This window comes from Trichosurus vulpecula, chromosome 7, assembly GCF_011100635.1.
Source record: "Trichosurus vulpecula isolate mTriVul1 chromosome 7, mTriVul1.pri, whole genome shotgun sequence".
Lineage (NCBI taxonomy): Eukaryota > Metazoa > Chordata > Mammalia > Diprotodontia > Phalangeridae > Trichosurus > Trichosurus vulpecula.
In genome coordinates this window covers 253,007,879-253,034,023 of record NC_050579.1, presented here as the reverse complement: position 1 = coordinate 253,034,023, position 26,145 = coordinate 253,007,879, and the positions used below count along the sequence as shown (strand labels likewise).

The 26,145-nt window shown below is 40.5% G+C and overlaps 1 pseudogene; it reads left to right on the top strand.

Annotated features, from left to right (window-relative positions):
- Positions 1-5,868, top strand: part of LOC118857894 — a 61,877-nt pseudogene extending 56,009 nt beyond the window's left edge.
- Positions 5,869-26,145: the final 20,277 nt, after the last annotated feature.

Below are 26,145 nucleotides of genomic sequence, written 5' to 3'. Positions count from 1 at the left end.
ACAACAAACCAGAACCAAAATCACAACCCAAAACCAATGCCATAAATTTAGGAACCAATGAGGATTTATTGAGTTCACCAGCAAGGGAGCTTCACCCACACGATTAAAGATTCCCCAAAGGAACAAAACATCAAAGCTTATATAGGTTTCAATTTAGGCAGGAGGTGAATTGGGTATAGGGTACCTTAGGATTGGACAGGGCTATTGCTGGGCTAGTAACAGAAAAGACTGTTCTTCAGGTTAGCTATCTCTTGTAACCCCACCCTAATAGGCATCTCATTGCTGCAGTAGTAAGGAAGGTCACAGACAGGATAGGACAGGGTCAGGGACAAGATACAGCTATAGACAAAATGGAGGTACTTTAGCTTTCTTGTCTACTTAGTATCCTCTTTGAGACTAAATAGTCTTGCTTTTTCTTTTAACAATTCCCAAGTTGATATTAGTTCAGATAAGCAGCTTACAGAATGGGTAACATACAGAAAATTAATAAAAACAAGCAAAATTACAATAGGATGAATAACGAAATCCAATATCACTGAAATTTTAAGGCTGTCAAGTCCCTTGCCAGTGTCCATGATCTTTAGGTGTCTGGATGGTTTGTGGAGATAGCTCTTTGACCACCAGGTCACTTATAGAAATTCTCTGGGCAATGCTTCTAATGCCCACTAGTGGTAAGACTTGGCATAATTTACAAAATCTAATCAAATTGGCCTTTCATGTGGAGAAAACCAGACCTTATAGAGATAACCTTATAAACAATAGAGCTATAGGAAGAATAAGCAAGTAGGCTATACAATAAAGGGCTTTGTACTTGTATCACATTATAGCACTTCAGCACAAGATTCATGATATAAAAAATTATAGTTTTACCTGCTGTGGTTAGAGAGATTTCCTATGAAAGGAAGAAGCAGGGACCTGGTTGTAACAGCCTCAAGCGTAAGGGCACAAAATGACTTAACACAGATATAACAGGATATTGCCTCCTTAGTTCCACTTGATTTCAGGTAAGACTTTTTAACTTTTTGGAACAGCCAATTATGCACCAAAGTTCTACATTATTCACAAGGCATCATAGCCAGGCTCAGGATTAACCAGGTGGAAAACATTCCTGTTCAAAAAGGAAATAACACAATGAGAAAATTGAGTGAAGAGCATCCTACCTTTGCCTAGTGAAAGTTGTCCCCTTAACTTTCTTAGACACAGATATCCACCTATCGCAGTTCTCAGATCACCCTCCCTTTGAGTAGCTTGTGGAATTTCCTTTGAATGACTTAATGATAATTCACACCTTTATATCTAAATTCAGAACTCGGAACAATATCAAATTACAGTCCCAAAAGATTTTACTTCAAATAGTAAACTTCACTGATCATAGCCTAGGACTAGATACTTATTATTTCTCATGTTGTTGCAATAACAGTTAAGAATAAAGGATTTACCAGGCCTTTCAAAAAAATCATTCAACATCCTTTTTTTTCTTCTTGATTTTAAACTCATCTGGGTATAAAAATATATCATTGGAAATTAAGAAAATAATCACATTCTTGAATTCCACATAGATAGCAAATAGTTCACTCAAAACCCAGAAAATACTGACTATTTATTATAAATCTTTAGAGCCTAGACTATCAGATATCCATCTGTTAAGGTATTGTATATTATTAATCTGTCAGGCAAAAATCTTTAAGACTGGAGTTTGTTAAAACTAAGTTGGCTCAAGATGTAACATATATAGGTGTGTGTGTATACACATAGATACATACATACACACATATATATTTTAGGTATAATTTCATGATTCCCATAGTCACAAATTATCTTATAAATCACTTCTATACTATACGCAAGCTTATAAATGGAAGTGGTGGATGTGATGGAAGTACCGTTTTCTCAGAAAGTCAGTTCATTATTTTAGAATTTCACAATATTAGCAAGTTCTTTCACAGGGCTGATAAGATTTCAGGACCTTGTCCAAGCAGATGATCCCAAGAAACCTGGCAAGTTTACAGATAAGGAGATTTTACAAGGTTGTTTTCTTTTTTTCCTTTTCCCACAAAGTAAATAATTATTATTCTTCCTTTTAAAAATATTCCCAATTAAAAACTTGATAGGTTTTGACATTATGACAATAACCTCTAGTAACTTAATAATTTCAAAGTTTCCAGATCAAAAGGAGTTAGATTTTCCAATGATAACAATTGCATAATTCTCTTAACAGCATTTCTTATAGAATAGTTTCCCAAATTTCACAGTCTAAGAAAATTTAGAAATGCAGTAATAAAATCCACACTATTGTGTATTTAAAACATGAAACAAAGCATATTACCAATCAGATGATATCTATTCAGTTGAATATATTGCCAAATTATCTTATATAGAAAGTCACTTTGTTTTATCACTTTGGGCATTCTATTGCTGATTACATTCAAGACCAGTATAGAGTAATTTTGATCCAATTACACCTTTAACAAAACTTGTACTTTCAAAACATATTGTTTTAATTGCAAATATTAAGTATCTTTTCCACTAAGGTCTATTTTACTTATAAAGAGTCAAAGATCACAATTATCATAACAGGAAAAAATATTCCATTTAAAATGAGACCAGAATAAATTAAATCACATCTGGATCCATAGTTACCAATGGTATCATACAGAATCTCAATTTTCCCAATGACCATTTTACTACTAGCACTTCCTAGGGCCCACTACATTCAGTTAGTCTAGTGCCAAAGACTTAAAGTGACAGTCTTGTATTCTCAGCCCCCTCTGCCAGGGTTCATGAGGATCTTATAGTCCTATATAACAACTAAAATATACCTTTACAGTGGTCCTTCAAGGACAGAATTTTGGTACACTGTCTTCAAGTAATTCCATATTGTTACTTGTTACTAAATTTTCCATATCCTAAAGAATAACTACACAGTTTCTCATGTCCTTATGTCAATGAAATAAAAAACCTCCCTCAAACCTCTCTTTCCAAAACTACAAACCTTTGTCTTTCAAACCCTCCATTTACAGTGCAAATTCCAGCTTTCTTTAATTTTCTGCACATTTTTTCTCATCTCTACTTCCTTCCTTCCCTTCTTTTTATATCTTTCCAGTGGACTTTGATTACAGCCCTTCAAAACTGCCCCTTTCTTATTTCTTTCATGTTCTGATCTAACACTTCTCTTATATAATTCTGCTTAATTCCTCTAATCTTTATTTCCCAGTCATATCCCAGACCATCTGTAGAACTTATCTTTATTTCATTGGATTTCTCCAAGTTTTTAGCACAAGTTTTTATTACACAATGACAATTAATTGCAATAGTATTACCTTTCTGGGTTTTTAAGAGTGCATAGTGTGTTCCAATTTCTTTTAGATGACTTTAATTCTAGTTTACCTATATAATTACATTCCCTTATATCCTTCACAGCATAAAATACAGTTGTAACACAAAACATTTTCCCAAATTAAATTTTACTCACTTTTAAGTTGCTCCCTGATTTAAACAACTTTTTCTCTTTTCATGGTCAAAAAATATTTAATAATGGGTGCTTCTTAAGTACCAGATAAATTTAAACCACAAACTCATTTTTTTTTCTTCACTTTGAAACTTCACTTTCAAATTAGCTTCAGTTCCCGTTTTTTTTTTACCCTTTCTCTCTAATCAATAAAATAACCTTCCTTCCTTGAACTAAGACAATAAATCTCACTCTCCAGAGAAAGACTGATAAATGGTCTAGGTATTATTTCCATGTTACTTTCACAGAGTTTTATTTTTATTTTTCCTTAGATTCTGCAAAGTGGTACCCCAAAACTTACCTAGATATTTCAGCATTTATAAAAAAATTCATACCACTATTTGAAAATTCACAGGACAGAACTTACATTTTAGTCTTAAATTTAGTCTCTAATTAGTTTACAACGTCATAAATTTCTGCAGACTGGGAAAAGATTCTCTTCTCTCTTATCTGTATTGTCTCATCTGCCTCACCAACTTGACCTGAGTTAGAAATGCAGAGACTTTCATTTAAAGGCTTAGGAAGTCCCACAGAAAAGTTTTCATTTTTTACATCCTTTTTCCTTTGGCTGATTAGAACAATGGAAGGAGTCATCTGGATTTTACCAAGACACAAAACACAGACAATGATAACAACATACTTGACATTAAATACAAACACTCATATTGAAACAAAGACAAAACAGAAGCACTTTCAGGTGAAATCTTTTCCAGTTAATCCAGAGAATCCATTTTCTAACCAAGAACCAAACCAAACCACCAGTTTAATCAGAAAGGAGGAGGGTGAGGGGTGTTGCCATTTGTGGATCAGGGCACTATGGCCAATCCTCATCCACCTAACTGCAAATACTTACCAGATTCTCATCACCAACCCATAATGTCTATCCGAAGCAGAGGAGCTCAAGTCATTCCTGAGTTGTCACCCTGGAATTCCACTAGTCTGTCTAAGAATCCCATAGCCCACCACCATGTACTGTGGGTAAAGTTCTTGGTGCCTCAGCAAATTAGAACCAAACCCAATACCACCAATTTAAGAACCAAGAAGGGTTTCTTGAGTTTGCCAGCAAAGGAGTCCCAGCCACACAGGCAGATGCTCCCCAAAGGAACAAAAGGACAAAGTTTATATTGGCTTTGATTTTAGGTAGGAGGTAAGTTGGGTATGGGGTGCCATAGGATTGGATAGGACCTATTGCTGGACTAGCGATAGGAATGGCTCTTCTTCAGATTAGCTATATCTTGTAACCCCACTCTAACAGATGGGACTGTCTTTACCATTTTAGTGGTATGGCTGTATATGGGGATAGGGTGGGAGGAAGAGGTTGCCATACCAGCCAGATCAGGAGCAAGATAGAGGAACAATGGAGTTGCTTTGGCTTTCTTGGCTACCTACACCTCAGATAAATAATTTTTGCTTCCAGGTATCCACAGAAACTGGACTGGATCTCACTGGTGCATGGCATGCCTGGGGTATGGCCTGCCTGAAAGCTGGGAACCTGATGGCAACACGTGGGAAGTTCATTCGATGTCTCAAGTCACCCCTTGATCTCAATCAGCTAACTTATGGCTCAAGGCTGGTACAGGATATAATTGAGTACCTGGAGTACACAGTATAGCCTATCTTGTCAGTGGTAAGAGAACAGCAAGCAGTTCAAAAAAGGAAACATCATTGTGATATCATAGATATAGGGGTCACCTTGATTTTCAACTCTCTCTCTCTAATCTCATGTTTCATTATGCTTGTGGCTTATTCTTCTATTAAACTATAAATTCCTAAGGACAAAGTCCAAGTTTCATCTCAACTTTGTGTCTCTCCTAGTTCCCACCACACAGTAAGTTCTTAGTAAATATTATTTATTAAAAAGAATGCTTTTCCTGCTCTTTCTTCCTCTTCCTCATAGCAGGATGATGGTTATTTTGCCACTCTGAAGGAGCTAGAAGCTACTCTTAGAACTAAGAGCCTCTCTCTAAAAGTGATTTCAGAGGGGAAGTCCATGCACAATACCTACTACCAGGAATGCCTCTTCTACTTACATCACTACAGCACCAACCTGGCCATCATCAGCTTCTACATGAGGCACAACTGCATGAGAGAAGCCCTTCAGCATCTCCGAAAGAAGGTGTGTGATCCAATGACAACTGGCAGCTTCTTACTTCATCCAACTACATCATCCACATACACACACACACACACACACACACACACACACACACAAATATATATACATACATACACACATCTGTATATCTATATCTATCTGTCTATCTATCTATATAGACTACCCTAATGCTGATGAAGGTCCCTTGAGTCTTTCCATGTAGGAATGTAAACACTTCAACTTCAACTTTAATAATTTTATCTAGGGTTTTTATTACAACCTGCTACAGCCAAAGCTAACAGATTGGTTGTTTGGTTACCACCTTGCAAATGATAATCCCTAAATCGTGCTGTACAAAAGGATTCTGACTAATACTTATGAATCTCATACAATCCACAGTATCTACAGATACTCCTGCAGCCCCTTCATCACCAATTCGCACCATCCAAGATATTAACAATTCTCCCATTCTTTGGATGAACCTACTCAAGATATCTGTGATTTCCTGCTGCGTGAAATCCTCCAGCATCTCTCTGAACACTGTATTATCTTGGGTTTCTTGCCTCCTTCGTTGTATGGGGCATACTGCTATTTGAGAAGCCTGGTCTGATACTGTATCATTCTCTGGCTGTAGCATCGTTGCACAAAGTAACATTTCATGCCTCAGCTTCTGATGCTGTATCTTCCTTTCTAGATGCTCTCTCCCTGTTACCATGGTAATGAGACTAGCTGCTAGACTTGAACTGTGCTGAACTTCAATGCGCTCCTGACCTCCTTGGCTCCATCTTCTAGCCAAATAAACAGCAAACACATAAGATCCAAAATATTGAGTACTGGACTGTGAGGGAAGATGTCCCACCACCATTTCCAAGAATACCTGGTTCGGCAGGATATGTTTGGAGGACTTTTGGTTGGATAGAAAAGAGATAAGAAAAATCTCTACTGGGATATGCATGAGAATCCCCAAGAATCATCTTGGATGGATATTATCTAAATTAGGATTAGCAGCTCAGGGAATACATGTATTGGCTGGAGTGATTGATTCTAGTTATCAAGGAGAAATTAATTTAACATTGCAGAATTTGGTTTTTTGGTGTTATCCTTGCTATATTGCTTTCTTGTTATGATGTTATTGATCCTATGTAATGGATACAAAGATCTAGGGGTGGACATTTGAATTATTAATAATTATTTTGGGATGATTGATTGAAGAGATTATCTGGCTGGGATCTAGGGGTGGATCACATTTGAATCGTAAAACAATATTTGGGAATGTCACTGAATGATATATTTTGCTTTATTGTGAATGATATGTTTTAGTTTCCTGCGTAATTGGATCACAATGTTCTAGGATATATAATTTAATTTAAATTATGATTGGATTGTGCATCCTAGAACATTGTGAGGGGTGGAGTGTAGCCAGAGTGGCATTTGTTTTCTTTGAGTGACTCAGCTTACCTCATTGAGCTTTGTTGGGCTATACCTGGGAGCAGAGAACTTCCTGTGTGACCTCTTCCGGGGTAGGAAGTCCACAGACTCATGGCCTGCGAGCAGAGAACTTCCTGTGCGATGAGTCATGGGGCTGGCTGGGGGGAGGTGTTAGCTCCAGAGCCATGCCCTGTTGGGTGTTAACCTAGTCTGTGCTAGGGGGAGGGGCCAGCTCAAGAACCAATCGGCTCTGGTCATTCAGGTGGCGCTTGATGATGTCAAAAACCTCTATAAGAGGGGAGAGGACAGCTTGAAGATCCCTTTTTCCTTTTCCTGTTGGAGCCAGAGACGCCTACAGCCAAAGCTGAGCTGCCAGTAGCAGAGCTGACCCACGTGGAGCGAGGAGTGCTGAGCCAGGACTGAAGGCCAGTGGGTAATCTTCTTACCGTAGAGGGGAAGCATGTATACGATTTTGCCTTATACTATCTCGCTTCTCTGTGGCCTCCTGGTTACCCTTGGGAGGTGGACTTATTGGGCCTGGAAGCTTTTGATGAAAATATCAAAATGGGGATGCTGGTTTGTGGGCTTGTTACTGTGGAGTGTAAATACATGCTTTAGTTCTCCTGCCTTCTGCCTAGAGAATTCTTTATATCCTGCGGTTCTGAACCTTTCAGGCACATATGAGATTCTCTTTGAAATCATAAATTCTGCCTTCCTAATATACCCCAGCACTTAGCATAGTGCCTATGAGAGCTTAATAAATGTCTATCAATTCAAAAAAAAAATGTTTATCAATTGATTGATTGTATATCCTAACCCTGACACAGACTGTTTGATTTTGAATAAATAAATCCCTCTACTTTTCCAGGCCTCAGTTTCCTCAGTCTGTAAAATGATGATAATCTCCGAAGTATAAAGGTCTAGTTCTGACACTGCATGGTCCTATGATATCATTTACTGGGTGGTTATTGTACAAAGTCACTAAGCTTTGAGCTAATGTTATGCACTGAATAGGAGCAGCTAGGTGGCTCAGTGGATAGAGTGCCAGACCTGCAGTCAGGAAGACCTGAATTCAAATTAGGCCTCAGAAATTTACTAGCTATGTGACCCTAGGCAGGTCACTTCACCCTGTCTGCCTCAGATTCCTCATATACAAAATGAGCTGGAAAAACAAATGTGAACCACTCCAATATCTTTGCCAAGAAAACCCCTGATGGGGTCACGAAGCATCAGATACAACTGAAAAAACGCCTGAAAGTGCTACGTACCTAGTAGGTATTCAGTGAATATTTATTAAATGAGATTGCAAATTCCTACATCAAATGAGGTAACATTTGCTTTAAAAAAAAAAAAGGAAAAAGAAAAGAAAATAGCTTAGCACAGTGCTTTAAAAATAGTAAGCACTATGTAAATGCTTATTCTCCTATAAGGAGAAACATACCTATAACCAGGAAAACTGTCCCCTGGGGCAAAAAACAGTTGGATGGGTCAGCCAGCAGCAGGTGGGGCCTCAAAGAACATCAGAACAATGGGTGCAAGTTGTCCGGGGAGAGGCAGCAATCTGACTTCCACTCCTTCAGGGATTAGGGAAAAGGAAGATTTCGATAGAGGAGCAGTGATGGGACCATTGTGGAGATGGATGTGCCAGGGGGTCGTATATCCCATGGAGGTATAGGCCAGCAAATGACCATAATGTGAAGAACCGGACTATAGATGATCCAGACTAAGTGTGCACTCATCCCATGCAAGGCCCTGGGGTGAAGCTCCATTCATCCTGTCCTAGTTAGCTATAGCTCTCAGCAAGGGATCATATCTTATTGTCTTATTGATCTTAGTACTCCAGGAGGGCCTAGCACATTGCTTAGCAGAGTATAAAGACTTTAAAAATGCTTGTTGACTGTATGAAATCAATTCTAAACCACATCATGTGCAGCCAGAGCTCACTTCCAGATAGAGCTATACTATTACTTTCTTGTGAGGGAGGGAGTGTAAAAATCTTTATTACCCATTTGAAAGATGAGGGAGCTGAAACTGAGACAGACATAGTCAGTCACATTCAAGGGTAAATCACAGATCCAGGATGTGAACTAATCCAGAATTCCTGAATCTGAATTTTGCCCTCTATCACCCCACAATGTAGAGCCTCTCAGTCCTGTGGGTTTGGTTCTTTATCTTGATATACAACATGTAAACAAAGGTCTTGCCCTCAAGGACCAGCCAAACTCTGAGCTTCAGAATGATCAGATCTCAATGGAGAGTCAAAAAAAAAAGTGTTCTCTACATTTGTCCATGGGGTTTACTTGTCAAATATACTAGAGTGGCTTGCCATTTTCTTCTCCAGCTCATTTTACCGATGAGGAAACTGAGGTAAACGGGGCAACGTGGGATCATGTCATACAGCTATCTAAGGCCGGATTTGAGATCAGATCTTCCTGACTTCAGGTCCAGTCCTCTATTGACCACACCACCTAGCTGCCCACTAAGCTGGATTCCTAGTTCCTACTTACTGAATAGCTGTTGTCTTTCTACATCAGTAAGGGATGGTAGGCACTGTTTAGTAAAATCCTGTCAAGCAGTGGGAGACTTGTAGATCTCAAGACACAAATCTTTCTGAAGAACAGAAGCTCAGTTGTGTCCTCATAGTGGCCCCTAGTGGGAAGATTATATATATCACACCAACTGGAGATAAACCAGCAAATAAAGAAATCTTCTCCAATATTGCCCAGATTCATAGAAACATAACATTGGATGGGACCTTATAGATCATTTGCTCCAATCCATACCTAAGCTGGACTTGCTGCTTCATACAATACGCCCTAGAAAGTTTAAAACATCTACTCAAAGAGCTTGAGAGACGGGGAATCTTTCTTCCTTTGTAAGGCTGCCCACTCCATTTTTGGAGAACTCAAATTGATACACCAGTCAATAGACATTTGTTAAGTGCCTGCTATGGGCCAGGCACTGCGCTGAACCCTGAGGATACAAAAAGAGGCAAAAGACAGTCCTTGTTCTTGGAGAGCTCAATCTAATGGGGGAGGCAACTAGGTTCAGACATGTACAAGTTGTAGATAACCAATAGAGGGAAGGTTCTAGCATTCAGGAGGATCTGGAAAGGCATCCTTTTTTTAAAAAATAAATTTATCTTTTATTTTTAGTTTACAACACTCAGTTCCACAAATTTTTCGGTTCTAAATTTTCTCTCCTTCCCTCACCTTCCCCCTCCCCGCCCCCAGAAGGCATGTAATCCAATGTACATTCTACATATACCTTCACATTGAAATTATTTACATAATAATCCAGTTGTAAAGAAGAATTATAACCAATGGAATAAATCATGAGAAAGGAGAAATGAAACTAAAAAAGAAAGAAAAAAAGGAGAGCAAAATGTTTGCCTCAATCTGCATTCAGACTCCATAATTCTTTCTCTGGATGTGCATAGCTTTTTCCATCATGAGTCCTTTGGAGCTGTCTTTGAACCTTGCAATGATGAGAGCAGTCAAGTCTCTCAAAGTTAGTCCTCATGATATCATGTGTCTGTAATCGTGTATAATGATCTCCTGGTTCTGCTCCCCTCACTCAGCATCAGTTCATTTAAGTCTTTCCAAGTTATAATGAAGTTCATCTGCTCCTCATTTCTTATAGCACAACAGTAAGGAAAGGCATCTTGCGGTAGGTGGGGTTTTAGTTGTGATTTAGCAGGGAAGCAATAGAGTTCAAAGCATGAGGAATGAGTGAAAACACAGAGTGTCTTGTGCTAGGAACAAGTAGTGGAGTAAGATCAGTGCTGGGCTGGAACCAACTCTAATTTTCAGTATGAGCATTTGCACCTCAAATATCAGCAGTTGCTATAAATCAGGGTGAGATTTTTTTGTTTTATTGTCTAGACTTGAGAAAGTTTAATGTAGATTAAACTTAAAGGTATGTGCATATATTTCCTTCCCCTCACCATTCCCCAGCCCCATTGTTAAACATATACCAGCACACTTCTATAAATATGTTGCTCTATAAACACTTGTTCTTGTTTGCCTTTTGTTCTTGAAGAGCACCATGACATCAGGAAGGTGATGCCATGACTTACACATGAATTGGATTTAAGTGAGGGAGGGCTGTGCAAGGTCACCACCCTCACTTTCTCCTCCAGAGCCATTTGGGTCCAGTGGCCAGATATAGATTAGGATGACTTATCCTGATGGCCCCTCTATAAACACCGCTTATAATCAGTTGGAAGGCAATAGAAGGCACAGGGAATGAAGTTACTGCCAGACTGGATACTTGGTGACTGTAAACTAATAAAAAATAATTATTATTGTTATTATTATTATTGTAACTGGTATTTATATAGCACTTTAAGGTGTGCAATGTATTTTACATCCATTGTGTTATTTTAGCCTCACAATCCCCAAGTAAGGTGTAAGAAGACTGGAAAGGTATGTGTAGAGGAGGAGGTTATGAAGATTTTTGAATGGGATGCATGGGGTGTTCAAGAAGGATGAGCACCTCTGCTGTGAGGGTTTGCTGAGCCCTTTTCAGGACTGCTCATTCACCTTTGGTGTCTACCTGCCACTCAACTCTCCCTTGTGACTCCAAGAAGCTATAGCATGTGCAGTGGCAGCAGCCACACCCTAGTAAAACCATCTCTGCAGATGGACTAAACCAGGTAACTGATGGGCCTCAAACCCATCAGTGGGAGGTGGATAGGGGGGAGTCTACGCAAAGCATGTGAAGACTTCCCCCAGAGGAATGGGCAGATGAGAACAATTTGTTCCACCTTGAAGGTAGCTGAAGCAGGCCCTGTGGAGCACTTAGAGCTTGGTTAGACAATGAAAATGCCAAGGTCATCCACAGCATCCCTGGCCATCGCTAGTCATCCTGACTTTTGTCTTGCCACTGGACTTCGATGACTCTGAAAGAGAGAGTGAGGCCAATGACTTTGTGCAACTCTGCTTCACTTAAATATAATTCACACACAAGTCAAGATATCACCCATGATGTTATTGGTCCTCTTTCAAAATGAAGGACAAACGACCAAGATGGTGGCTGGAAAGCAGTGAGCTCCCCGCCGAGTCCCTCCAAAAACCTATAAAAAATGGCTCTGAACCAATTCTAGAACTGCAGAACCCACAAAACAGCAGAGGGAAGCAGGGCTCCAGCCCAGGACAGCCTGGATGGTCTCTGGGTGAGGTCTATCCCACATGGAGCTGGGAGCTGGGAGCTGAGAGTGGAGCAGAGCAGAGCCAGGCGTGAGCGGCTCGGACCAACCAAACCAGGAGCCGGGCAGAGCGGGCCCTAGCGCCCTGAATCAGTGAGCCAGGGCAGTTACCAGACTTCTCAACCCACAAACACCAAAGATAACAGAGAAGGTTAGTGGGAAAAGCTGCGGGAGTGGAAGCTACCAGCCCCGGGGGCAGCGGAGGTGGGGCAGCCACAGCTGCTGTCGCTTCTGGCCCCAGGCCCACCTGGTGGGAGGAATTAAGTGGTGGATCAGAGCAAGAGTACACAGCCTGCTGAAGACCTAAGCCCAGTCCGGGTTGGGGGTTCTTGGGGAAGGAGGAGTGCTGGTGTGCCAGAGCTGGCGCATCCCCCCCAAACGTGGAACACAGAACTCTTTAGTCTACAAGCAGTCATACCCCACTGAAAAACTCAAGGGTCAAGTTAGCTGGTTGGGAATATGGCCAGGCAGCGAAAGCACACCCAGATTCAGTCTCAGACTTTGGATTCTTTCTTTGGTGACAAAGAAGACCAAAACATACAGCCTAAAGAAGTCAACGAAGTGCAAGAGCCTACACCAAAAGCCTCCAAGAAAAACATGAACTGGTCCCAGGCCATGGAAGAGCTCAAAAAGGATTTGGAAAAGCAAGTTAGAGAAGTAGAGGAAAAATTGGGAAGAAAAATGAGAAGGATGCAAGAAAACCATGAAAAACAAGTCAATGACTTGCTAAAGGAGACCCAAAAAAATACTGAAAAATACACTGAAGAAAACAACACCTTAAAAAATAGACTAACTCAAATGGCAAAAGAGCTCCAAAAAGCCAATGAGGAGAAGAATGCCTTGAAAGGCAGAATTAGCCAAATGGAAAAGGAGGTCCAAAAGACCACTGAAGAAAATACTACCTTAAAAATTAGATTGGAGCAAGTGGAAGCTAGTGACTTTATGAGAAATCAAGATATTATAAAACAGAACCAAAGGAATGAAAAAAATGGAAGACAATGTGAAATATCTCATTGGAAAAACCACTGACCTGGAAAATAGATCCAGGAGAGATAATTCAAAAATTATTGGACTACCTGAAAGCCATGATCAAAAAAAGAGCCTAGATATCATCTTTCAAGAAATTATCAAGGAGAACTGCCCTGATATTCTAGAGCCAGAGGGTAAAATAGAAATTGAAAGAATCCACAGATTGCCTCCTCAAATAGATCCCAAAAAGAAATCTCCTAGGAATATTGTCGCCAAATTCCAGAGCTCCCAGGTCAAGGAGAAAATAATGCAAGCAGCCAGAAAGAAACAATTTGGGTATTGTGGAAACACAATCAGAATAACCCAAGATCTGGCAGCTTCCACATTAAGAGATCGAAGGGCTTGGAATACAATATTCCCGAGGTCAATGGAGCTAGAATTAAAACCTAGAATCACCTACCCAGCAAAACTGAGTATCATGCTCCAAGTCAAAATATGGATTTTCAATAAAATAGAGGACTTTCAAGCTTTCTCAGTGAAAAGACCAGAGCTGAATAGAAAATTTGACTTTCGAACACAAGAATCAAGAGAAGCATGAAAAGGTAAACAAGAAAGAGAAATCATAAGGGATTTACTAAAGTTGAACTATTTTGTTTACGTTCCTACATAGAAAGATGATGTGTATGATTCATGAGACCTCAATATCATAGTAGCTGAAAGGAATATGCATATACATATATATATACATATGAATAAGTGAATGTGCACGTATGTATATATGTATGTGTGTGTATATATATATATATAAAGAGAGAGAGAGAAAGAGCGGACACAGGGTGAGTTGAAGATGAAGGGAAGATATCTAAAAGAAATAAAATCAAATTAAGGGATGAGAGAGGAATATATTGAGAGAGGGAGATAGGGAGAGATAGAATGGGGTGGATTATCTCGCATAAAGGTGGCAAGAGGAAGCAGTTCTGTGGGAGGAGGGGAGAGGGCAGGCGAGGGGGGAATGAGTGAATCTTGCTCTCATCAAATTTGGCCTGAAGAGGGAATACCATACATACTCAATTGGATATCTTACCCCACAGGAAAGAAGAGGGAAGAAGATAAAAAAAAGGGGGGGGATGACAGAGGGGAGGGCAGATGGGGGTGGAGATAATCAAAAACAAACATTTTGGAAAGGGGACAGGGTCAAGGGGGAAAATTCAATAAAGGGGGATGGGTTGGGAAGGAGCAAAATATACTTAGTCTTTCACAACATGAGTATTGTGGAAGGGTTATACATAATGATACACATGTGGCCTATGTTGAATTGCTTGACTTCATAGGGAGGGTGGGTGGAAAGGGAAGAGGGGAGAGAATTTGGAACTCAAAGTTTTAAAAACAGATGTTCAAGATGTTCAAAAAAGTTTTTGCATGCAACTAGAAAATAAGATACACAGGCAATACGGCATAGAAATTTATCTTGCCCTACAAGAAAGGAAGGGAAAAGGGGATGGGAGGGGAGGGGGGTGACAGAAGGGAGGGCTGAATGGGGAACAGGGCAACCAGAATATACATCATCTTGGAGTGGGGAGGAGGGTAGAAATGGGGAGAAAATTTGTAATTCAAACTCTTGTGAAAATCAATGCTGAAAACTAAATATGTTAAATAAATAAATTTTTAAAAATTTAAAAAAAGAAAAAGAAAAAAAAAAAGAAAAATGAACAAAAAAATGAAGGACAAACAAAAACAGCAACAATGGAGGGCTTTGAATGCCAAGTGTGATCAATATCCAAGCCACAGCCGTCTCTACATCCCTCTTAGAAAATGGAACAAAGTTGTTCTTTACCTTACCCAGTGCCCAGGCACTTAATAAGTATATGTTAAAAGAATAAATAATTGACTGAATTGGTGTGGATCTAGGGTTCTCTCTGTCCCCCACACTCATCCCTACCAAAATCCAGTTTGCATAAAACCCAAAGGCAGTGTATGTGAATACCTTTTTATTTTTTCTTAGGAGGGAAGTCTATGTTTGAATAAATTATCTACAAAAGTTAATTCTTAATATTGCTTGGTTCCCCAGGCAACCCCTTCCCTTCAATCCAATCCCTATTGCAAGAGGAATCTAACACTAGTTCCAACACTCCAAGGAAAACCACAGCTGATTCAAAGACCCAAAGAGCTCTGACACTAATATTCACTTCTGCCTCCGAGATGTGGGTACTAATTCAGCCCCAAGATGTCCATCAATCTGTTCTCATCTGCCTCAGCATTCTGTATTTGACTTGTCCTCTTCAAGAGGAGAGAAAGTGATCCTTTGGGAGGCAATGCACCATGGAGATAAATCCTGTAGTGTGCTCTGTATGGAGAAGGGGGGGAGGGGAGAAAGTGAGTCCATGTCATACACATCTTACACAATGTCTTCTCCTCTCCTCCAGGACCAAACACCACTTATGAGCTATGTGACATTAGGAAGTCAGGAGACAAGCATATATTAAATGCCCTACTATGTGCCAGGTGTTTTACAAATATTATCTCATTTGGTCCTCACAACCACCTCTGGAACGTAGGAGCTACTATTATCCCCAATTTACAGTTAAGGAAACTGAGGCAGATAGAGGTTAAGTGACTTGCCCAGGGTTATACTGCTAGTAAGCAATTGAAGGTGAATTTAAAATCAGATCTTCCCAACTCCAGGCCCCGGGCTTTATCTACCATGTCTTAGGAAAGTAACTTCTCTGAACCTTAGCTGCCTGCTCTGCAAAAGCTTTCTTTAAAGCATATCTTCATAATGCTGCTATTTTCCCAATAATCCAATACGATCACAAATCATGGAACATGGCTTCATAAGAATCAGTTGGTGACCTCAAAATCTTATTGTGGATATATTGGATTCCATGCCCTCTTGGGGAAGATGGGGGAGAGGGGGAAGAAAATCTGGAACTCAAAATCATGTGGAACTGAGTGTTATAAACTAAAAATAAAAAATCTTAATTTAAAAAAAAATCATATTGTGAGGGTAAGTAGGCTGCAGTGTACAGTATTACCTATTACACAGTTATTATAATTGTAATACACAGTGTTAGAGTGTACAGGATCAAAAGTGCTTTAAAATACATCATCAAGGCCAAAAATGACCACAAAAAGGAGGTGGGTGATTTATCATGTGTTATACTGTTATCCTAGGAACATTAAGAGAATCAGAAGGCAGTAGCTAGCATTTTGAGTGGCTCCACTACAGAGAATTTATAGAAAGACATGGACACCAAATGCCGATGTTGACGAATGCAGCTTCAACCAGCGGATGGAGTCCCCACATCAGCTGAAATCATGGATCTACTTAAGTAGTCTGCTAGGGACCATGGACTAGACCAGGTCATATGGAGATTGGTCCCTCCTAGCTTTTAAGATTCTTATAAGGAAATTCGTACAGCTTGAGAAATTCACAGTCATGCAGATGCTGTCTGCACTTCTTTGCAGGTGGCAGTCAAAACTCAAACACCAACCCAAGTGGCTGGCACCCTGAAGAGGATCAGAGGCTCCTCCTTTTAGCTGCTTCAGGGTTGGAATGGGGAAAGAGGAGATACCACTTGGGCTCTAGCTGTCCAGGAAAATGAGGCTAGAAAATCAAGTCCCACCCTCCTTAAAAACCAGTGAGAACATGAGATCCCTCTATTCTAGGAAAACACAGGAGTAGACCCAGCTCTCAGGTCAAGAAGTTGTCACCAGGGCAGAACTCATAATCTGGGGCAGGCTCTGTGTTCCTATGCTAGAGAGTCAGAGCCCTAAAGGCATTCCCTGTAAAAAGGACATCCACACAGGTGTGGGAAGCATGAGACAGAGCACTGAGAGAAGGCAGTACCTCCCTCATCTGTTGTTTGGGTTTCTAAACCTAACAGTTTCCCAAACCTGCCTGGGCCTCAGTTCCACCACATCTGAGCTTCCCAAGCTTACACAAAATCAGGCTCAAGCATTTGCTTAAAATCTTGAAGGGCCACCAAAATAATGGTAACTGACTCACAGAATTTTTTAAAAAGTTTTTATTGATATCTTTTATTTTTACATTTCCTAAATTTCCCCCATGTGTCCCTCCCATTTCCCCTTTCCAGAAATCAATCTTTTGTAGCAAGAGTTCTTAACTTAGATTTCAAGGGGATCCAAAAATTTGGAGGGGGGGTGGAAATTACATCTTTATTTTTACTGATCTCTAACTGAAACCTAGCATTAACTTCAATTATGAATTTTTTTAAAAAATTATTCTGAAGACTATAGGTTTAAATCAGATAGCCAAAGTGGTCCACAACACAAAGGTTAAGAATCCCTGTCTTATGTAGCAAAGAATTTAAAGAAAAAGGAAAATAAATTCTGCAAAATGGATCAATAAATTGAAAAGATCATAAATTATATGCAATGTTCAGTACCTGGGGAGCCTCCATCTCTATGAAGGAGTTGGGAGAGGGGAAGGAGATCTCCTCTCTTCTTTGAGGCCAAGCTTGTTCTTTGTCATTTTGCAACATTCATTTTCAATTGTTTCATGGTGGTGGTTTTCCATTTACATTGTTACAGTCATTGTGTATCTCATTTTCTTAGCTCTGCTTACTTCCATTTTACATCTGTTCAGGTAGGTCTTCCCATGCTTCTCTGTATTCATTTCTTTTAGCACAGTTTTATTGTATGTATGTATTCTACTATATAGATGTAATATTCCATTACCTTCATGTACCACAATGTTTAGCCATTCCCCAATGTGGCCCATAGCACTTTAAAGCACTCTACATATATGAAGCTCTCAAAACACTCTAGGTATTTGCCTTTTCTTACAGTTAAAGAAACTGAGGCTCAGAGCAGGAATTGATTGACTCATAGTAACATAGCTAGTAGGTCACAATGAAGATCTGACCATCTTAAAGATATCCTACATCCTGGAATCAAAATGCTACAGTATCTGGCTGTTTTTCTCCAATCTCATGGAGCTGGCCAAAGCATGACCTGGCAGAAAAGAGGAGAGGGGGAGGGGAAATAAACATTTACATAGCACCTACTATTTGCCATATACTGCATTAAGCAATTTACAAAGATCTCATTTCATCGTCATAACATTTCAAGGAAGGTGCTGTAAAAAATTTATACACATACATACATACATTCATATACATACACACATATATAAAATCCCCACTTTACAATTGAGGAGACTGAGGTAAACAGCAATTAAGAGACTTGTCCAGGGTCATGCAGCTATTGTCTGAGGATCTGAACTCAGGTCTTCCTGAGTTCTAGGCCTTCCTTCAGGCCCAGAGCTCTATTCACTGCACCACCTAACAACTGAATCAGACTCAGAGGACCCGAGTTCAAGACTCCTCTCCTCCACTCTGTGTGATCTTTGGCAAATAACTTCCCTCTCTAGATCTGTTTTCTCACCTGTAAAATGGGACCTTTAGACCAGATGATCTCTGAGGCACTTTCCAACTCTAAAATTATCTGAGTCCTGTGAATCTATATTCCTTGTAGCAAACACAACCTCACCCACAGCTACATCTCTGTGAAATCTTATACATGAGTCACTCACTGATAAGCCATGAACTCAGACAGGTGAAGACATAGTACAATTTGGGGCTCAGGGGCTAATTCGGACTGCCAAGACAATGCATACATCCCTACCAATTCATTTTCCTTTCTTGTACTTCTGTTCTCTCTTGTGCAAAAATGAAGGTCAATCCAGCTCTAAATCTCTAGCAATGACATGTTGGAGTGGTTGGGGGAGGACAGGAATGCTAATATACTATTGGTGGAGTCGTGATTGGTCCAAATACTCTAGAAGGATATTTGGTAATAAACCCAAAAAGTCACTAAACTGTGATGGCATTACTAGGCACATATCCCTAAACAGATCAAAGAAAGAGGGAAGGGACCCATATAAAACAAAAGTATTTGTAGGAGCCCTTTTTGTTGTAGCAAACCGGAGAAAGAGTAGATGACCATCAATTAGAGAATGGTTGAACAAATTATGGTATATGAATGTAGACAGGATAGGGCCTGGACCTGTAATTTCATTTCTCCAGGGAGGAAATTCCCTCTACCAATGCATCTTTTCTGCAATTTGTAATCTCAGAGTTGTCTAGAGATTGAGGGATTTTCCCAGGGTCACAGAGCCAGTGTCACAGGTGGCATTTGAACCCAGGTCTTACTGGCTTGGAGGTGGGCTCTTTATCCATTACCACCCTCCCTGCTATGTGGATATAATGGAATATTACTGTGCTCTAAGAAATGACAAAAGGTATAGATTCATAGAAACCTGGGGAGACTCGTATGAACTAAAGCAGAAGGAATTTGAACAGAACCAAGAAAACAATTTATACAATAACTATGATAATGTAAAGAAAAACAATTTTGAAAGACTCAATAACTACTCAGTGCAATATCCAATCATGACTGCCAACAGGAGACTGACTGATGAAGTATGCCTCCTAAAACTTGGCAGGGAAGTGATGGGGCAGAGGTGCGAAATGAGACATTTTCAGAAACAACTAATCTGTTCATTTGTTTTGCTTGATGCTATTTATTTGTTACACGGGAGGATTTCTATTTTAGATTAGAAGAGCTGGGGGTGGAGGGTGATGAGGAATTGCAGTAAAAGTGATGCCAAGAGAAAAATGGGAGTCAAACCTAACTTTAAAAAAATTATAGAGGGGAGAACAGAAGGAAATTCAGAGAGAGACAAAAACAACAATCAGGACAGGTTTGGTACAATCACAGATTGAATACACACTTTAAAAAACTGCACATATACCATCTTCTTTTTCTAGTCTTTACTTATTGAAGTGTTTGTTGCTTGTGATATTCATAATAAAAATAAACAAACAAAAATTGATGAACCCATCATCTTAGATGTGTTTTGGGGGAAAAAAACACCCCAACCAGAGGGTACTCCGTATTTACAAGTGGACAATGGTTTTTCATTTCTCTCCTTTCTCCAGATGCCAGTGAAAGTGAGGCCAAGACCATGTTGGGGGGAGAAGCTAGACCACCTGTGAGGCATGAATGTAATGGAATATTGCTGCATGCTAAGTAATCATGAATATGAAGAATACAGAGAAGTGTGGAAAGACATAAAAAATGATGAAAAGTGAAGGAGTTGTTTCAACAATCCGGCTAGCAGCTGTTGTGGGGATGAAAGACCAACACAAGCCCAACAACAAGCATGCTGCCAAAGCGCTGCAAAGCCCAGGTTCTTTTGATCTGCTTTACTAAGGAAAGCAATGTTAAGGGGTTGACAAGTTTACTTTAATCCAGCATACAAATACCATTCACTTAGTTCAGGGGAAAAAGCCAGCACCCTGAACTTTGGAGCAAATACAAACAAATTACAAACATTGACAGACAGACCAAATACAATTCATAGTTACCAACATCTAGGTTCAGCCCGGGAGCTCATAACAAGGGCTGGCCCAGAGTCACACGTGCCACCGTGGTTGTGGGTAAGAGCTCTGAAAAAGAGAAAGCCAACCCCTGGTTTTATATCTTTTTCAGGGTCAAGCGTGAGTCACACATGCGACTCACCCACGTGACCTGAAATCATCACAAAGAGGAGATTTAAACCCATGTGGTCTAAAAGCCTCTGATGTCCAAACATGCCACTCAAAGCCATGTAAAGTAGGCCCTCCCCTGAAACAAGGACACCAAGGACTCCCAGTCTAATCAAGGAAACAGAGGCCAAACTCTTCAAGGGCACTCGGGTGAACTGAGTGCTAAGAGCTCATTTTGATTGCCAACACAGGAGTCCTGGGGAAATAATATACACAATGAAATGAGAAAGAACATAAATAACAACAAAATACCCAAACTGAACACTACTGGACAGAGTTCTGGGCCTGGAGCCTGGGGAAAGTCATGTAACCTCTGCCTGCCTTGGTTTCCTCATCTGTAAAATGGGAATGACAATAATAGCACCCCTCTCCTCCGACGGTTCTTGTGAGCCCAACACAAATTATAATAATCAATCTTTTTTCCCAGGTCAGCTAGGTGGCGCAGTGAGTAGAGCACCGGCCCTGGAGTCAGGAGGACCTGAATTCAAATCCAGCCTCAGACACTTGACACACTTACTAGCTGGGTGACCTTGGGCAAGTCACTTAACCCCAAATGCCTTGACTTCCCCCCTCCAAAAAAAAAAACAAGCTTCTTCCTAAAGAAATGATACAATATTCTTCTCTCCTTTTTTTGCAAAGGTAAAGGACTATGGGTAGAGAACAGGTTTGGCTAAGTTGCTTCTTCCTCCCTCTTACTTTGCTACAACAGATGGTTCTCTGGGCATGGGAGAGGAGAGAGATATGTATGGAAATAAAGATAATGTTAAAACAAAAGATACAAATGAAAATTTTTTAAAGTGAAGCTAAGAGAATGACCATCTTGGTGGCTTGGATGGGCTCAAAAGTTTGAAAACATATCTGGGCAGAGCTTTCGGGTTTGCAAAGCATTTTGCTCATAAACCTGGGAAGGGCAGTAGTATGCTTATGCCCCCTTACAGACAAGGAAACTGACTCAGGAAATGGAAGTGACCTGATTAATCACACAGCCTGGATTAGGGCTGGGATGAAAACTATCTAACTCCAGGCAACCTGGGTTCTAGTTACAGCTCTACCTCCAGAGGAAGGCCTCAATTTCCTCAACTGCAAAATGAGGAAGTTGAACTAGATAACCTTTAAATTTACTTCTTGTACTAAAAAGTCTATTGATGCCAAGATCATAACATAAAAATAAAACATGCTAAGTCCTTCAGAGTTTAGATGACCAAGCACTGTTTGCTAACCTAAACCCAAGACTGGAGCTTAGGGCCCAACTGTGCCTAAAAATGGTTCGACAGGGAACAGGGATCTTCAGCCTTTTCTTGATGAGGAATCTCTTTTAATTTCTGCAGTTTTATGATCTTCACTGGGGGCTAGAAGCAGCAGAGTTCAGTAGAAAAGTGCTGCTTTTAAGTTGAAATCAGAAAACCTGGCTTCATAGCATTAAAGATGGAAAAAGGACCTCAAGAGGCCAACCAGCCCAAGCCCTCCCATTTCACGGATGAGGAAAACTGAGGCCCAGGGAAGTTGTGATTTGCCCAAGGCTTCACAGGTCTCAAAGGCACTTACTAGCTAGCTATGGGGTCCAGTTACATCCAGTCTCCAGGCATCAATACCCATTGTTTGTTAAAATGAGGAGGTAAGACTAGGCAATCTCTGAGGTCAACTCCAGCTTTGATATTCTAGAATTCTAAGCTGCTGAAGAAGACAGGGATATGAGCAGAGCACAGATCGAATACAGCTTCTGGATGTGAAGCCTCCCCCTCACCCCTCAGAATCATGAGAAAGAGGGCATCGCATGGCAACAACGGGCTTAAAAAGCTCCAAAAGGCTAAGAGAGATACTGGTAGATCATAATCCACTGTTTTGGGGGACCTCTGGAGGAATGTGGGAGCAGAACAAAACTGTAAGGAGGAAGTACAGATAAGCTCTGAACCCTTCCTGCCCATATGCCACAATGGATGACAATTCTCATGATCTTTCTTTTTTTGGGAGGGGGTGGGGGGATGGAGAGGGGAGGAAATCAGAGCTAAGTGACTTGCCCAGGGTCACACAGTGTCTAAGGCTGCATTTGCACTTAGGTCCCCCCGACTCTAGGGCTGGTGCTCTATCCACTACACCACCTAGCTACCCCCTCCCATGATTCTTTTACAATTTCTACTGGTCCATCATACCCCAATCTATCCAGTGTGGGCCCAGTACACCAGTAACACAACATAAATGTAAGCCATCATCACAGCAACAAAGGGGTACTTTAAAAATTATAGAGCCTGCCCTTTAGCCTCAAATTCTAACCCTATGGCCCAGACACCTTGAATTCTCATGTCTCATTTAATGAGATGGTGGAAAGAAGAGCAGACTAGGAGTCAGGAGACCTGAGGTAAAGCCCTGGTTCTACCAGACTCTCTTAAGAAAGTCATGTCCACAGTTCCAAAAGACTCATGATGGAAAGTGCCATCCACATCCAGAAAAAGAAATACGGAGTCTGAATGCAGATCGAAGCAGACTATTTTCTCTATGGAAGTGAATGTTGAAAACTAAAAAAAATAAATAATTTTTTAAAAAAAGTTAAGTCATTTCCATTCTCTGGGTCTATTTTATCATCTGTAAAAGAAGGAAGAGCGGTACATAAGCAGGAAAAGGAAAAGGGTTAGACTATGGCTAAGATAACTTTTTTTTTAATGTACTGATGTATTCTGTTTTTTAAGCCAGTTATTTCTGGATATATGCTTCCCCCACCCCCAACCTCCCACCTTGTAACAAAGAAAAGCAGTTTAAGTGCAAAACAACCAAAGAGTGACTGCATCTGATGGTGTGGGCTCCCAACTCTCAGTAAAGAGAGGGGAAGGATTTCATTATGCTTTATTACCTATTCTCCATGATGATTAATTTTGGTTTGGCTTTTTAAAAAAAATTACTCAGTTTGGCTTCCTTTTTTAGCTCTTAACACTCTTGGGAGGGAAGGAGCACAGAATAGTGGGGAGAGCTCAGGAACGGAGTCAGAGGACCCAGTTGTATCAGTTCCAATGCTACCTATATGACCATGATCAAATAACATTTCCACCTCTCTCCAAAGGCTGTTTGGGAGGTGGGGGGAGAGGGTGGCAAAATGCTCTCTAAATCTGAAAGTGCTATAGAAATTGAGTTTGGCCTGATCCTTACTCATCTCCAATACACCTACTCAAAGCTCTCCATTGAGCATCCCACTGCCACATTTAAGTCTCCAATTTAGCCCATTCACAGTTCAGCACTTCAAGGATTTTTTTTTTAAATGATGTTATTTGGAAAGCAAAGCATCTACTGGGAGTAACAAAAGATTAAAAGATGCAGTCTCGCCTTAGAGGCGCTTAAGAGGGGGGAAGGGGCAAACTTGACAAGAACACCCCCAATCTCACCAAACACAAGGTGAAAACGTGCACCAGCAGATTGCTTGTGAGCTAAACAAAAGCTCTGGTCCCTCAGGCTGAGCCTATCTCACCCAATCTAAATGTAATTCCCCCTCACAGACAAATACTGGCAGATATCACTTATATTCTCTTTCCTCAGGTCTGCCTCCTGTTCTAAATATGAGCCACTCTTGAATGGAACAGCTCTGGAATACTTTTCTTGTCGTTAAGGAAGCTCTGTATTTCTGCTATTGATCACTAGAGATTCATAAACCTAAAAACATTGCAAAATCTCCAAGATAGGAGCTTTTACAGTAAATAGAGAAGCTTACTAATGTTAAGATGATGAGCAGTAGACTGCGTTAGGATATTACAAATGAGAGGGGACAGAGCAACCATCTCTATTTTGGGGGGGTGTTTTCCATGTAATATTATAGTATTAACTCCACTCCCTTCCCTACTCCTGTGGCCAGAGTGGCCTTTGTTTTCTTTGAGTGACTCAGTTTATCTCATTGAGCCTTGCTGGGCCATGCCTGGGAGCAGACAATTTCCTGTGTGACCTCTTCCAGGGCAGGAAGCCCAAAGACCCATGCCTGTGAGCAGAGAACTTCCTGTGTGATGAGTCATGGGGCTGGCTGAGGGGAGGTGTTAACTCCAGAGCCATGCCCTATTGGGTGTTAACCTAGTCTACGCTAGGGGGAGGGGCCAACTCAAGAACCAATCGGCCCTGGTCATTCAGGTGGCGCTTGATGATGTCAAAACTCTATAAAAGGGGAGAAGATGGCTTGAAGATCCCTCTTTCCTTTTCCGGTTGGCATGGGAGCAGCGGCAAGCGTGACTCTGGGCCAGCCCTTGCTCTCGGGCTGAGCCCGGATGTTGGTAACTATGAATTGTACTGGGTCTGTCTGTTGATATTTGTAGTTTGTTTCTATTTTGTTCTGAAGTTCAGGATGCTGGTTTTGTTTTCCCCCGAACTAAATGAATGTTCTGAACTTCAGGGTACTGGCTGTTTGTTCCCCTGAACTAGCTGACTGTAATCTGTATTTGACCTGTCTGTTGATGCTTGTCTGTATGCTCCCCTGAACTAACTGAATGCTGGATTAAAGTAAGCTGGTCAACCCCTTCACCGTGCTTTCCTTGTTTAAGCAGATAAAAAGAACCTGTGCTTTCCTGGCATGCCAGCAGCCTCCTGGGTGCTGGCTGTGGGGGGATCTTACGCCCCCACAGGAGCTGCTAGCCGGATTATTAAAACAACTCCCTACCCATAAAACAAAATGTACATTTTAAAAGCTAAGCAGACACAGGTTCTGGTTTAAAGTGGTCAAAGTGATGATGCCTTTCACCTCTACACAACTGGTTTTTAGAAGAGAATGTATAATTCAGAGAAATGTGGAAAGACTCATTTGAATCGTGAAGTCAGCAGAACCAGGAAAACAACATATGCAGTGACTATAATGATGTAAATAGAAAGACTACAGGTCAACTGAGTGCTGTATAATTATCATAACCAAACCTGGCCTCAAAGAGATGAGGAATGATGGAGGCACTCAATGGTGTGAACCATCACATGTCCTGTCAGATGATTGACGGATCGGTTAGTTTTGATGAACTGCTTCTTTTCTTCTTGCTTTTTTACCTTTGGTTAGAAGGGATTGCTCTAAGGGGTGAGGGAAAAAACATTCAGAGATGAACATGACATAAAAACAAACAAGAGAAGAGAATCCATAGTCTACCATTGTGTCCACTGAAGATCTCAACTGTAAAATAGGTAGCTAAACAATTTTTTTTTCCTTGAATGAAATTCATTTCAAAATTAATCACATATAAACCTTCTTACCTAACAGTCTCTTAGAAATTTGAATGTTTTCTCTATTGGAAGCATTTTCCATTTGGCAAAAATTCAGTATGATTTCATTTGGAGTATGTGAATATTAGAAATAATTACTGTTTATGACTGGGATTTCAAAAATATGTGTATAGAAAGGCTTGAACACAAATATGCA